The sequence below is a fragment of the Pleurodeles waltl genome, chromosome 1_1 (assembly GCF_031143425.1).
Source record: "Pleurodeles waltl isolate 20211129_DDA chromosome 1_1, aPleWal1.hap1.20221129, whole genome shotgun sequence".
In the NCBI taxonomy this organism is placed as follows: Eukaryota; Metazoa; Chordata; class Amphibia; order Caudata; family Salamandridae; genus Pleurodeles; species Pleurodeles waltl.
Genome location: NC_090436.1, coordinates 726,285,238 through 726,301,805, shown reverse-complemented (window position 1 = coordinate 726,301,805; position 16,568 = coordinate 726,285,238).

The window sequence follows — 16,568 nt, the reverse complement described above, 5'->3', positions numbered from 1 at the left end:
ACGGGGACACCCACCAAACACCCCACCCTCGCATATTACAACATACACACCAATGAGGTCACAAAAATCACAGTAACAACCCACAACCCCCCCGGAAGAATGCAATGACAAAGCGAATAGCGCCCAAACTTTGTATTTAGCCAATATACAACTCATTAAAAAATATACGGATATATATCACCAAATCTGTCAAAAATAAATATACAAAACAAGAAGTAGTGCAGATATGTACAGAACAATGTCCGTGCACCAACAGTCCAAAAATGCATGGGCGACGCCCACAATAGATACCTGACCAAAATCCGAGAGAACACTGCCGGGGCATCAGATAGAAACACTACAGGCACCTCAGGGGGAAGGGAAGGGGGGCACCTCAGCCACATGAATGCGAAGCCAGATCCACGACGGGGCTCCATGCCCATTGATGTATCCTGGGGAGTGCAAAGCCACAGTCTCTCAAGTCACTACAGTGGGTGGTTTGCCCACTGTGCCATCCTGTGGAGTGCAAAGCCACAGTCTCTCAAGTGTCTACAGTGGGTGGGTTGCCCACTGTGCCATCCTGGGGAGTGTAAAGCCACAGTCTCTCAAGTCTCTACAGTGGGTGGGTTGCCTACTGTGCCATGCTGGGGAGTGCAAAGCCACAGTCTCTCAAGTCTCTACAGTGGGTGGATTTCCCACTGCCATATCCTGGGGAGTGCAAAGCCACAGTCTCTCAAGTCTCTACAGTGGGTGGATTGCCCACTGCCATATCCTGGGGAGTGCAAAGCCACAATCTCTCAGGTAGATGCAGGTCTCCACTGGTTCTGGAGGGGGACTGGTGCCCAGACTGGATGAGTCTCCCCGTGGAAGTACCTGTCCTGTCACTGTCCCAGCTGCACATGGGAGAACAATGCCTGATGTGCCGGAACATTCATACCCACACGGTCTTTGCCCTGTTCAGCGGTCTTGACCATGGCGGTCTTGGCCTTGTTCAGCGGTGCTTTGCCATGGCTGCCTATGGACTGTTCAGCTGTGCTTTGCCATGGCGGTCTTTGCCCTGTTCAGCGGTCTTCACCATGGCGGTCTTGGCCTTGTTCAGCGGTGCTTTGCCATGGCTGCCTATGGACTGTTCAGCTGTGCTTTGCCATGGCGGTCTTTGCCCTGTTCAGCGGTCTTCACCATGGAGGTCTTAGCCTTGTTCAGCTGTGCTTTGCCATGGCTGCCTATGGACTGTTCAGCGGTGCTTTGCCATGGCTGCCTATGGACTGTTCAGGGGTGCTTTGCCATGGCGGTCTTTGCCCTGTTCAGCAGTCTTCACCATGGCGGTCTTGGCCTTGTTCAGCGGTGCTTTGCCATGGCTGCCTATGGACTGTTCAGTGGTGCTTTGCCATGGCTGCCTATGGACTGTTCAGAGGTGCTTTGCCATGGCGGTCTTTGCCCTGTTCAGCGGTCTTCATCATGGCGGTCTTGGCCTTGTTCAGCGGTGCTTTGCCATGGCTGCCTATGGACTGTTCAGCGGTGCTTTGCCATGGCTGCCTATGGACTGTTCAGCAGTAGCATAAGATGGCGGTTCAGATACTGACATTGGTGTGTGGCATGACGTTCCATCATTGCCCAGCGGGGCTGTGAGATTCTGGACCCTCCTGGGCTGTGACTCCGGCGGTTGCGGTGGTCTCCTGACCAGTAATGATACTTGAGCCCTCCTGGGCTATGACTCTGGCTGTGGTCTCCTGACCAGTAACGATACTTGAGCCCTCCTGGGCTATGACTCTGGCGGTGGTCTCCTGACCAGTAACGATACTTGAGCCCTCCGGGGCTATGACTCTGGCGGTGGTCTCCTGACCAGTAACGATACTTGAGCCCTCCTGGGCTATGACTCTGACGGTGGTCTCCTGACCAGTAACGATACTTGAGCCCTCCGGGGCTATGACTCTGGCGGTGGTCTCCTGACCAGTAACGATACTTGAGCCCTCCGGGGCTATGACTCTGGCGGTGGTCTCCTGACCAGTAACGATACTTGAGCCCTCCTGGGCTATGACGGTTGTGTCTGGACCACTAGAAATGATGGCGCACTTCTCCGCCGTGACACTCACAACAGGTTGGGGAGACTTCCTCGGGACCCTCCCCACCTTCTTTTGAGGTACAGATGACTCACCAATCGCCTTGGATCCCATTTCACTGTTTGTACCACCAGGAGTCTTGACACGGTCCCGTCGTCCAATCTCCAATTTCGGAGCCTTCACAGGCGGTGGGCTGACAGTGCCTTGGCTCCGGTTCCTACTGCCTGCCCTGGTGGACGGGTCACTCCAAAAACCTGGAACACGCACCACTGGTACTGGAGGCATTTTGGCTGAGGCGCTACGACAGGACTGATGAATTGGAGGGGGGGGTGGGGGCAAAAAGGTCAATTTGACATAGGGACAGTTTCTGACGTACACTGGGATGGGTAGTTGGAGGGGCTCTGGGAGTGGAGGAAGAGGAGGTGGTTGTAGGAGGTGTCACTTTAGGTGTTTTGGGTGCAGGTGCAGGTACTGGAGGCTGTTGTGAGGTGGATGGATGTTGGGTGAGTGATTGCCGGCGTTTGTGTACTTTGGGAGGGGGCGTCACAGACACACTGGGAGAGGACACAGGGGACGTGTATATGGCAGTGGAGGTAGTGACTGCAGGTGAGCGGCTTGTGGTGCTGGGTGTCCTGGTGCGAGTCCTAGTGCCTGTAGATGTGGTGCATGCAGGTGTGTGTGTAGATGAGACTGGGAGGGAGGAGGGAGAAGAGGAGGAGTGGGACTCAGTGGAGACAGTGGATGTTGCTGTGTCTGTATGGGTCTGATGCTTGTGTGAGTGCTTGTGGTGAGTGTGGTGCCTATGTTTGCTTGAGCTACTTTTGGGTGTTGACTTGTGTGCATGCTGGTCTGTAGGTGTACTTGGGATGGGCAGGGGGTACAGGGGATTGGGGCTGGGTGGAGGAAGTTGGAGGGGGGAGGCTGGACACAGGGACAATGGCTGCCATCAGTGATGAGGCCAGAGATTGCAGGGTTCGCTGAAGGACAGCCTGACCAGAATGAATGCCTTCCAGGAATGCATTACCGTGTTTCAACTCTCGTTCTACACCCTGGATGGCATTCACAATGGTAGACTGCCCAACAGTGAATGGCCTCCTCACTGAGGGCAGCAGGGGTGACAGGGGCAGGGGCTGAGGTGCCTGGGGCGAAGGTGATGCCCACCCTCCTGGGTGAGAGGGCACGGGGCGAACGCTGAGGGGCTGCTGGGAGGGCGGTGCTGGTAGGGGAGGTGGCGGCTGTACCTGTAGAAGTGGGGCGCACGGATGGTGCCGCCACCACAGGGGAGCTCCCATCGGGGGACGAGTCCGTATCGCTGTTTGGTGATCCTGTGGCCGACGTGAAGCTCCCATCGCCCTCCGTCCCAATGGTGAAATCAGAGTCTGTGGTGTGGCCCTCCATGGCCATGTGGGATGCAGCTCCCTCGTGCTCCGGTGCCACTATACCTCCGCCTGATGATGCTGATGTACAGAAGGACAGGGAGAGCAGAAAAAGGGTGGAGACAGAAGAAAGAGAGTTTTAGTGCATGGCATACCGCTACCGTTGGCGGACAAGACAAACGCAGCAGCCCCCTGCATTACGCCGTGCTCCTGCCCTCTGCACATGCAATTCCTGAGAAATGGCCTACATGGCAATGGTAGACATCTGCCCACATGGATGGCAAAGGGGCAACTATACATCAATTTGCCTTTTTTTGGAGCTGGGGTAGAGTGCCACATGGCCTACATAATGGAGGGGTCTTGCCTACCTAACTCGCCCTGGCCTAGGGACACCCACAGCCCACCACCCTCACCCAGACAGCTCCACAGCACGCAAAGTCCATTGCATGAGGTTGAACTCACCCCCTTGTGTCTGCTGTGATGTCCTTAAGCGCCCATCCAACTCCGGGTAGGCCACCGCCAGGATCCGGAACATCAGGGGGGTCATGGTGCGACGGGCACCCCTACCACGTTGGGAGTCCATCCCCAGAGGAGCCTCCGCCGTCTTCTTGCTGCAGCGGTGAATGTCCTCCCATCTCTTACGGCAGTGGGTGCCCCGTCTCTGGTGGGCACCCAGGGTCCGGACCTCCTTGGCGATGGCATGCCAAATGTCCCTCTTCTGGTGGGCGCTGACCTACATGACATACACAAGGAAAGAGGAACAGTCATTACCTACTGCACCGTCGTTGTAATTGGCCCCCTCCCAACTCTATCCCTGTGGCCCATTCATCCCCATGCATGACTGTTCTATGTACTCTGCCCCCTTCCCTCATCCACCCAGCCCTCTCCACCCAGGCCTAGCCCATCCAACGTGCTCCCTGTGTACTAACCTGTTGGTCTGGAGGACCGTAGAGTAGCGTGTACTGGGGGAGGACCCCATCCACAAGTTTCTCCAACTCCTGTGCAGTGAAGGCAGGGGCCCTTTCCCCAGACGCAGCAGCCATCGTCGCTTCCAGACCGAGGTCACAGCAGCACTAGCAGTGTAGGTCCTCTCCTGTCGAAGGTCAGGTATCTAGTGATTGATCAGATAGAAAATGGTGGTGACGTCCGTGGCGGTGCGCATCATCACCGCCAGCGCACCTGTTCATTGGCTCCTGGGACCCATAGGGTCCAATGTTAACCAATGCAGCATTGCGCTGCGCTCTACGACCGCCTACCGCGACGGTGTGCAATGCCAGCGCAGTTACCCCACAATTCCGTTGTCCCATTTTAGAGGTCAGGCAGCCGCCATTTCAGGGTCCCACATGGCTTAATTTACAATTGCGTCGCACAAACCGAGGCCTACACTCAAAACCTTTCCCGGATGGGTTTATTGTCTGGTGTAGTCTTGTGTATGACTGTGGGTACATACCTGGAGGAATGCTGACAGTTTTTTCGCTGTTGTCCTTCTCAGGCACCGTCAGTTGGGACATATTGGAAGATGGCGGAATCCGCCAGTGTACCGACCGCTGGTGGACCTGTTGACAATGGAAGAGCGACATGTCATTGTGACCTACCGGTTTGACCGTGCCACATTCCGGGAACTATGTACCCAGTTGGAGTCTTACCTGATGTCACCAATCCGCCATCCGACTGGAATCCCCCCTGATGTGCAGGTGCTGTCAGTGCTCCATTTCTTAGCAAGTGGGTCTTTTCAGACAAAGTGGCCATGGCATCAGGGATGTCCCAGCCTATGTTTTCCAACGTCTTGTCCAGAGTGTTGTCTGCCCTGCTGAAACACGTAAGGAGATACATCATTTTCCCTGAGGTGCCGGATTTGCCTACAGTGAAAGGTGACTTCTATGCCCTTGGACATATCCCCAACTTCATAGGTGCCATTGATGGGACCCATGTAGCTCTGGTCCCCCCCCCGCAGGAATGAACAGGTGTACAGGAACCGGAAGAGTTATCATTCGATGAATGTCCAGATGGTCTGTTTGGCAGACCAGTACATCTCGCAGGTAAATGCTATGTTCCCTGGCTCAGTGCATGACGCCTACATCCTGCGGAATAGCAGCATCCCTTATATGATGGGTCAACTCCAGTGGCACCGTGTATGGCTATTGGGGGACTCTGGTTACCCCAACCTGTCCTGGCTACTGACCCCAGTGAGGAATCCCAGGACCAGGGCAGAGGAACGCTACAATGAGGCCCATGGGCAGACTAGGAGGGTAATCGAGCGGACCTTCGGCCTCCTGAAGGCCAGGTTCAGGTGCCTCCATATGACAGGTGGGTCCCTAGTCTACTCACCGAAGAAGGTGTGCGACATCATCATCGCCTGCTCCATGCTCCATAACTTGGCATTGCGACGCCAGGTGCCTTTTCTGCAGGAGGATGATCCAGATGACGGTGTTGTTGCAGCGGGGGAGCCTGGGGAGCCTGTGGACAGTGATGAGGATGAAGCTGATGAAGATGAAAACGACAACAGGGAGTCAGTCATACAGCAATATTTTCAATGAGACACAGGTGAGTACAATTTCATGTTTCACATTATATTACAACTCACACGTCTACCTCTATCCTGTACCTACATTTCACTCCCTATTTGTTAACTGAGTTGTCCCCTTCCATTTCAGTTTCACTAATGTGTTGACCTACGTGTCAACAGCTTGCACCCTTGAAAGGCTTGTGATGTGTGACATAGGTATGTTGACCTTCCAATGGCTAACCTTTTTTAACAGTGTAATTGACAATACAAAGTTCACAATCATTGACTGACTCCAATATTATTGAGGTTTCAAGGGTGTTTATTGAAGTGCATAAAAATGTAGGGGGGTTGTGAAATGGGGAGAGGTCATGGTGGAATAATGTCCATGGCAGAGTCCAGTCTATTAGTCTCACAGGTACATTGCACATCTGGCCATTGGAAGTGGAGCTGGGGCAGTTCCAATCTGGACAGGGTAACAAAGTGGGACAGTGGGGGGACAATCAAGGTAGTCTTATTTCCTGGCGGGGGTCTTGCCATCTTGCTGTGTCCTGTTCCTGGATCTCAGGGCCTGCTTGCGTGGTGGTTGTCCGTCTGCAGGGGGTGGGGTGCTGGTGTGGTGGTCCAGTGGCCGGGCCTCCTGTCCACTAGCGCCGGCGGAGGTGGTGGGCAGTTCGTCGTCCTGGCTAGTGTCAGGGGCCCCTTGGAGTGCCACGGTGTCCCTCAAAGTCTTTTGAATGTCTGTCAGCACCCCTACGATGGTGTCCAGGGCGGAGCTGATGGTCCTGAGCTCCTCCCTGAACCCCAAATACTGCTCCTCCTGCAGGCGCAGGGTCTCCTGCAACTTGTCCAGGACCGTTGCCATCGTCTCCTGGGAGTGGTGGTATGCTCCCATGATGGAGGAGAGGGCCTCGTGGAGAGTGGGTTCCCTTGGCCTGTCCTCCCTCTGTCGCACATCAGCCCTCCCAGTTCCCCTGTGTTCCTGTGCCTCCGTCCCCTGGACCGTGTGCCCACTACCACTGCCCCCAGGTCCCTGTTGTTGTTTGGGTGGTGTGTTAGCCTGGGTGCCCTGTAGTGGTGGACACACCGCTGATTGACCTGTCCTGGGTAGGGAGGTATGGGTCCGCAGGGGGGTGCTGTGCTGGTGTTCCCAGAGGGTGGCAGTTTGGTGTTGGGCTGTGGCTGTGCAAGGGGAACCGACTGTCCTGAGGCCCACGATGGTCCGGGCTGGTCATCAAGATCCAGTAGGGCAGAGCTGCTGTCGTCACTGTGGGCCTCTTCTGGGGGTGGAGTGGTGTTGTCTGGATCCTCTGGTGTGGTGACGGTCCTTCGGGTTCCTGCAGGGGTATGAGAACATGATTATTGCATGTGTGTGTTTCATGGTGTGCTATGGATGGGTGTGCGTGAACCCCAGTGCAGGCATTCCTGTGTGGGGGCTTGTGTGGTGATGGTTGGGGGGTGTTGTGGGTCTGTGCAGTGGGCATGGTTTAGTGATGGGTGTCCATGCTTAGTTGTGTCATGCAGGTCTTGGGGTTGGGATGGGTGGTTGGTGTTATGGGTAGATTAGTGAGGAGTTAGGGTGATAGGGGAGGGTGTGAGGGGTGGGGTGTGTGATAGCATGCAGGTAGGGTGGGGGTTATGATAGTGAAGATTAGACTTACCAGTGTCCGTTCCTCCGACGACTCCTCCGAGGCCCTCAGGATGCAAGATGGACAAGACTTGCTCCTCCCATGTAGTTAGTTGTGGGGTAGAGGTGGGGGTCCGCCGCCAGTCCGCTGTACCGCGATGTGGTGCCTGGATACCGTTGAACGCACTTTCCCCCGTAGGTCGTTCCATCTCTTCCTGATGTCCTCCCTATTTCTTGGGTGCTGTCCCACAGCGTTGACCCTGTCAACTATTCTTTGCCATAGCTCCATCTTCCTGGCTGTGGATGTGTACTGTACCTGTGCGCCAAATAGCTGTGGCTCTACCCTGATGATTTCCTCCACCATGACCCTGAGCTCCTCCTCGGAGAAGCAGGGGTGTCTTTGGCGTGACATGGGGTGGTGTGTGTGATGTGTGGGGTGGTGTATGTGTTGATGAGTGTGGTGGGTGTAGTGGTATGTGGTGTTTTGTGCCTGGATGTTGTGTGGGTGATGGTGTAGTGTGCTTCTGTGTGATGGTGTTATCTATTCTGTGCTGTCTCTCTCTGGCCCTCGTCTCTAATTTGTGGTCGTAGGGGTTTGTGGGTGATGTGAGTGTGTGTTTTATATTGTATTGGATGTGTGGGAGTGGTGTTTGTATGTGTATCAGGTGTGTGTATTTTGAATTGTCCTATGTGGCGGTGTTTTGGAGAGGTGTGTGTATTTTGAGCGTGGCAGTGTGTACCGCCAATGGAATACCGCGGTTGAAAGACCACCGCGTGGATTCGTGGGTCGTAATAGCATGGGCGTGTTTCTGTTGGCGTGGAGGTGGAGGATTTGTTTCCGCATATTTATTGCTGACCTTTGGTGTGGCGGACTTGTGTGGGTGTCTGAATTTCGGCGGATTCCGTGATGTGTGTCATAATAGCTGTGGCAGTCTCCCGCCGCCGCTGCGGTGCATTGGCGGTCTTCGGCACGGCGGTAAGCGCCTTTTACCGCCACTGTTGTAATGAGGGCCTAATTCTTTTACATACTAAGCACTGAGAAGAATGCTCTGTAGGAAAATGAGTTATACAACTCAAGCACAAAGTTATAATAAGAACCCCAGGGTGTCCTGGGATAGCCTAAGGAACTATGGGGGGTCATTATGACATTGGTGGTCGTGGTAATGTGGTGGTAGTACCACCAACATGGTGGCGGTACATACCACCACTTTATGACATTGGCGGGTCCTCCGACCTCCATGGCGGTAGCAGCCGCCAGGCTGGAGATAAGAATCTCTAGCCCGGCGGCTGCTGTTGTACCGCCTCAGGCATTTTGACCCTGCCTACCGCCATGATATTCGTGGCGTTCATAACACCACAAAAACCATGGCACTAGGCCTTATCAGTGATAGGAAATTATTTCCCTGTCACTGATAGGAGGTCCCCCCCAGCAACTCCCCAGACAATACTCCACCCCTCATCCATCCACACTCCCCCCTTCCAATCCCCCATCTCCTCTATACACACACACGCAAATACGCACCACGCATACACACACCCACTCACACAGGCATACATGCATTCACACATGCATGCACCACATTCACACTGAGATGCAGACACACATTCACATATCCATACTTACATGCATTCTCACACATGCATACATGCACTCAAACAACACTACACATACATTCTCATTCACACACACACTCACACACTCATGCACACACCGCCCCCACACACACACAACACCCCCACCCCATCCCCTGTCATTAACCTGACTTACCTGAATCCAGGGGATCTACAGGCAGGGGACAGGATGGGGCACTGCTACTGCCAGCAGCGCCCACAAGCAGAACACCACCAGGCCGTATTATTCCTCATAATACGGCTGGCGGCGGCCTACTGGCATGACACTGCTGGTGGTAGCAGCGCCACCTTAACACCTTCCCCCAGCATGACCACAGCCGGATTTTCACCCTTCTTGTGGTAGAAATCCGGCTGGGGTCACATTATGGCAGACAGATGTTAGCTGCAGCGATGGTCTTTAGGCAGCTGTCCCCGCGGCAGTAGGCGGTTTTTACCGCCAATTACATAATGAGGGCCTATGTCTGTCTCAAGGCTTATTTTAGGCCAAGTTGGAGCTTTAACTCTTGACTGCATTTGTAAAGTGATCTGATCAACCTACAATTACCTGCACTTAGTGATTACCCCTTGCCACACACCATTAATTTGTATATTAATACATCTAGGGCCAGATGTACCAAGAAGGCCTTTTGCGAGTAGGAAATAGCGATTTTTAGGAAATCGCTATTACTGATTCGCAAAATGCAATGTATCACATTTGCGATTCGGTAATAGCGATTTCTTAAAAATCGCAACTGCTATTACCGAATCGCAAATTGCTATACTCGCCCCATTCGCGGCCCATATCTGCGAATTTTTTGCATTTCCTAAATTGCAATTTCTTAACTGGAAATCGCAATTTCTGAAATGACCGAATTGAAATGACCTCCCAATTCTCTAAAATATGAGGTTCTGTATGTCACCCTATTTTAACAGTAAACCTTGTTACTGGTTCTTCTTATGATTGTCTGAAAAGGTAAAAACCTCACTATTTACTTACAGAGACTAATATTTTCATATTATGAGTGTAGTTTAAAATTAATATAAGTAATCCATTTAATCTTGTGGAGTATACCCATTATGTTCCACCGGACATTACGTATTTCTTAATGTGAAATCTATTATGCCTCTAATCTTGGGATCCATGATGTATCTAAGAACATTGTAAGGTATCTTACATTTTACAAACTGGTCAAAAGCAAAAATCTGTATGGTCATTCATCCCTTTTCTTTACAGTTTATAACATTGTAAAATTCAATTAACTAACGTTGTATATATGCTCATTAAAATGAACTGCCGCTGATGATGTCTCGTTCTTTATTCTTAGATTGCTTTTGTATTCTATGAATCATGTTTTCATTTTGCATTCAGTCATTCTTACGCATAACTTCCACCATGGGCATTTTAACATGTAAATGATGTTAGACGTCATACAGGCAGCTGCGACTTTTAATTCTCTGTTGTTACCTTTAAGGGGTTGTGTTATTTCTGTTCCCAGTATGATGTTTCCTTACTGTGAGTATAGCAGGTGTTTTTATACACTGTGGCATAGGGGTGTATGCATTGTTGCATTGTTTCCTAATGTGTGCCAGAGCAAGAGGAGAGCAAATAGTGCCACTTTCTCCCTTACAAGCGTATATACTTTCTGCAAGAATTGTGGGCCTCAATGTTTTAGGCAACTGCAAAACCACAGATTAAATCCAAGGACACTAGAATACATCCTTCATCTAAAGTTCTATACATGTTCAATAACAAAAGCAGTTTCAGTGTGATTTAAATAACTGGTGAGGAGGTTTCAACACATCTGAAATACAGGAAGGGAAAGTAGAATGCTTTAAGTAGCTAATTGCAGTGTTCGGTTATTAAACTGGTACTAATGAGGTGAAACGGTGTGTCAGAAAGTATTAATGTGTGCTCAGATAGAAAACTTGCAAAATGTTCTTGCTGCATAAATTAATTCTGCCACTAAAATTTGGCCCTCCATTCCATCTCAGCATAATCCCAGTGATCCTGCCTGCGAATCATTAATAATTATTATTCTGTGGTGACTTAGGTGTTATTGGTATACATATCTGTAAGAAATAGTGGTGTTGGTTGATTGGGGTGTAATCCCTAGTCAAGTTGCAATCACAATCATTGAGAGGGTGAGGCACAAAGCCAACCCTAAATTAAACTGTGCTCAACTCTCTGATAGCTTTGTACAGAGCAGCCAGTGTACAGTATTTGTGCAACACTTCAAGCAGTAATAAAGTGAAAAAGACCACACAAAAAGGATCCCCCATCAAGTTAGAAAAACAGTGATTTTTAATAAAAAATAAAACATGACCAAAACGACAAAAATCCAGTTAGTAGAACCAAAGCTATGCAATTTAAAAGGTCTCAAATCCTGTTTTGTGGTGCATTGCAGGGATCTGCGTCAAAGATGCATTGCGCAGCCGAAGTGATGTATTGGTTCCAAGCTGCAGAGAATTTGAGTAGTGAGGTCTGCATCATCATTGAGGATCCCGTCGACAAGGGCTTGTGATCCGAAGTCTGGCTTTGAGGATGCTTCTTGCAGTCATGGAGATGCTTCAGTTCTGAGGAGCTGTGCGGCTGGACTGTGGTTGTCATTGAGGCTGTCTTGGGCGAAAGATGTGAGGTCCGGCACCGAGGATCAGTCTCACAGCAGCGGTTTCGAAGAGGCTGTGGGCTGCCATGGTGATGCTTGTTGTTGCAATGGGTAGAATCCTCACAGCAGCAGGGATGCTTTAATTCTTCTCAGCGAGGGGACTGGGGGCCGAGACAACATTTCCCTGAACTCCTTGTGGCAGGAAGCTGCCCCTGCCGCTTTCTTTGCTCCGGAGGTGCTTATTACCAGACTCTCTGCCCCGTTACGTGGGGCACTCTACGAGGGGACCGGGGGCTGAGACTACATTTCCGTGACCTCCTTGTGGCAGGAAGCCGCCCCTGCTGCTTCCTTCGTGGCCGGAGGCGCTTATTACTAGACTCTCTGTCCCACTGCGCAGGACACTCTACGAGGGGGCTGGGGGCCGAGACTACATTTCCCTGACCCCCTTGCAGGCAGGAAGCCGACCCTGCTGCTTTCTTCGTGCCCAAAGGGCACGTCCTTGGCCCGTTAGTGGCCGGAAGAGGCCGGGCTGGGCCACCTCCCTTGATTTTAAATTTATATGGTTTTCTTTTTTTCTTTCTTTTGTTTTCTTTTTCTTTTTAAATTTAGTGTCACTAATTAACAGCCCCAGAATGGGCAAGAGGAAAGCCTCCAATAAAAAGTTGGGGCTGGGCGGGGCAAAGAACAAATTCCCTACACATTCCGCTGAGAATTATACTTTGACTGAAATTGACATTTTAATAGAGGAAGTAGAAAGTCTACTTGCTCTGAAAATCAAAGTCACTGATGGGGGGGGCTAAGGCTCCTGGCAAAGGTATCAAAACCTATTTTTAAAAAGTTGTTCAACAGCACCAGGCCCCTAAAGTTAGTAGGGAATTTTACACTAGAAGTCATTCAGAGGAGGGGCCTGTCGCAACTTCTTTGGCAATTCACTCCCATCCCCTGCAGGATTGCCCTCTTCCACTAGTGGAGCTACCCGTTGAGTGCTTGAACCGCTATGCACCCCTTGATGATCCTCGATGCATCTCTGAAGATGGCGCAAATCCCCATGGGGTCGACAACAATGATGGTAGCGCGGGAGAAGTCCCTACAAGGGTGTACTTAGTGCAACTGAGAGTTGAAATTAAGAATTTGAAAGATTATATAAACTCACTAGGCAAAAGGTTGAAAGAAAAACTGGATTGCTTGATGACCATGGAGCTAGGTACCCCTCCCCCATTGACAGATCTTGTCCGGACACCTATACCTCTTACTTGTTCCCTCAGTAAGCATGATAACAAAGAATGTGGAAAGAGGCAAATTAACACTCTTAAACTCAGTCCTCAAAGGGAAAGGCTTCTTATGGGACCCCGAGCACAAGCCACTTTACATAGTTGCAGTTCCAATCTAGTAGGTGGAAAAGAACAGGCTCTAGGAGGCAGTAGAAGGTATATGGCTCATGGGAATCAAGGAACTTCAGGGAGATCTCCTCGGAACAACAAACTAGGAATGCAGTATGATATGTACCTTTTGAATGTCCCAAAACTGTCTGCAGGTAAAAGAGAAACCCAAGATTCACTCATGAACAAAACAATTCACTGGATCAAGCAAACTAGGTTTTGCAGATCAGTGATAAGAGAGGATATAAGGCATACCACGAGAATTAAAGGCTCAGATTTGGGTCAGGATTTTATTGGGCTGAAATTAGCCAACCAAGAGCTTGTGGATGGCCTTTTATCACTAGAGCAAAGATTTAGGCCTCACAAATAAGGGTTACATCACTAGCCCCCCAGGTCCCCACAGATTGTAGAAATGTGTCATATACTGGAAGGCCCCCCTCACTTCCCAAAACGTGCTAGCCTGGAATTTATTGGGCATACATCAGAAGTTGATTGGCAGGAGGTGCCACAACCAACTATGGGGGAACCATCCACTGCAAGTAGTGAAAAGTTGGTAAATACTAAATTGGTTTGGCCGTTAGTGAATAGAGAGGAGGGGTGCAATTGCAATCATGAAGTCCTTACAGAAGAACCCAGGGATGTGGAAATGACACTAGACGGAACCAAATTATGTGAAGAATTAGGACTTGGAATGTGTGATGGTGAACCAGTTAAGCTCCTTTCATGGAATGTGGCGGGCCTGAGAACGAAGATAAGCGACCCTGAGTGGTGTAATTTTATAGACCAGCATCATGTTATCATGATGCTGGGGACCTGGGCCCCATCGGTACTATATAGAGTGGGATACTCAACTGTTCAAAAGTTGGCTGTCCCTTCACCTTCAGGACGTGCTGTAATAGGTTTTGTAGTTTGGTTTAAACAGGATTTCTTCTTAAGAGCAAAAGTAACCCCCAGTAATAGTATGGACATACTGGCAGTAGAGCTTAAGATTGCGACCCAATTGGGAATGAAACATGTAGCTATCGTAAACATTTATATTAGACCTGCCCCTTCAAGTGACCAAATTGCGATAGTTGACCAACTTGCAGATATATTAACCCAGCTTCCTGGGAACACGCAGGTTATAGTGGCTGGGGATTGCAATACTAAGTTGAGATCTAATGAAGATTATTCATTAATGACTTATCCCTATGATAGATCTCTGGGTAGATCAAGGCCAGTGCAGGAAGAGATATGTAGAGCCACAGAGGTAGCAGCCCACCTTGAGAATTTGACCACTAGTATGGGGTTAAAACAGGTAAATGGAAATACAAGACCAAATACTCCGGCCCTTCCCACGTTTAGGAGGGGAGCCTACTGGAGTCACCTTGACTACATCTTCTTGGAACAAAGGCTTTGGTCATCCCTAGTGGACATGGTAGTGACCCCCCAGAGCTGACAGTGACCATCAGGCTCTCTGCGTGACCTTTTCAGCATCTCTTTTTAAAGATTGTGGCCTATCTTTGTTGGTAAAGGGTAGCAACATCAAAGTAGTAAATAACAGGAGGAACCTAAGGTGGGAAGAGGTGGCAAATGATGCGAAGGTTCAGTCCACAATCTATTCTAGGGGCATAGAGAGCCTGTCTCCCTTGGTGTCTACTCACCCCTCAGTGTTCAATTTTGTCCAACTGCATTGTGATTTGATGGACAAACTGAGACCCCTGTTTACAGTGGTGAGGTGCAGAGGGGTGATCACCGCTAGCAAACCCAGGTGGTTTTCAAAGCCCTGTAGACTGGTGAAATTGTAGCTTTTGAATGTGTTGGATAAGGGGCACAAAGAGGAGATACAGGGTGCTAGGGGTCATTACAAAAATACTTTAAGAGACACCAAAATGAGGTGGGAAAGTAAACAATGGGATAGACTAACTGACGCCCTCCGTGATGGGGATATGAAGATATTCTGGAAATTAGTAACAGACATGAAAGATCCCTTTGCTTTTGAGTGCGAATCAACAATCCAGCCAGAGGGATGGATGACCCATTTTAACGGGACAAATGGCGTAAGAGTCGACGGAAAGACACCAGCAACAGCTCATAGGGATGTTGTTGGGTCCATATTACGCAGCAACTATGATCCCTCTCGTTACAACTTGGCAGAATTCACTTTGGATGAAACTTCCACGGCCTTGTGGACCTTAAATAAGGGGAAAGCACTGGGCCCTGATGGCATTCCGGGCAATTAGTATTTATCACAACTTGAGATCTGGACTCCATATATAAACACCCTAAGTAATGCCATCTTGAATGGGGAAGGCATCCCCCCCACGTGGAGGGGAGCAACAATTGTGACAATCTATAAAAAGGGAGACCGTGACCTCCCAGTGAACTATAGACCTATAATTTTAATTGATGTTAGCCAAAAGATGTTCTGCAAACAGATCTTGGCAAGGTTGCATTCATGGATTGATGATTATCACATCCTTGCTGATTGGCAGGCTCGGTTCCAAAAAGGGGTTAGTACTGTGGACCTAGCCTTCAGGTTTAAATCACTTTGCTGGAAATATCTGACCTTAAAACAAAATCACTTGTATGTTGCATTCATTGACTTGAGGGCGGCTTTTGACTTGGTCCCATGTGAGTCCCTTTGGAGAGTTTCAAATGCTTATGGAATGGATAGTGACCTTCTGGGGCTAATACGATATTTGCACAAGGGCACTTATGCTAGGGTGAGGAGGACGGCGGGAGGCGATCTCACTGACCCAATTCCTATTGTAAGTGAGGTGAGACAGGGGTGCATATTGGACCCCACTCTGTTTAGCCTTTATATTCATGTGGCAGTGGACCAGTTTGCTAGGTGTAATCATGATGCTCCCAAAATAAAGGGAAAACAATGCCCATCCTTAAGTTCGCTGACAACACCCTGCTTATGTCAAGAACACCGATGGGGCTGCAAAATGAATTAGATTCCTTTGCAGCATTTTGCAAAGTAAGGGGTTTAGAAATTAACTTAGAGAAGTCAAGATTTATGGCCCTAAATCCACACAAATACTTTAGGGGGAAAATGGTTATGAGGGGAGCCCCCATCGAGCAGGCAATTTGACTATTTGGGTATAAGAATGGCAGACAATCTTTCCTGGACTCCACAAATAGAGAAAAGTTCTGTTGTTGTACAGCAGTGGGCAACGGTCATCGGTAGGAGGATGGCGAATTCACCAGGAGGGCCACTTTCCCCGGCACTTGCTGTATATAAGGCCGCAACAGTGATTGCTGCAATTTATGGTGCATAGCTCTGGGGGCATTGTACCCACATAGATTAACTTTGATTGAAAGCAAGTTTCTGCGTTCCATGTTAAATCTACCAGCTAGCACCCCACTTATTCCCCTTAAATGCCATTTGGCCTTAAACCCAATACATTGTGTAATCGGTATGAAACCCGTCCTATATTGG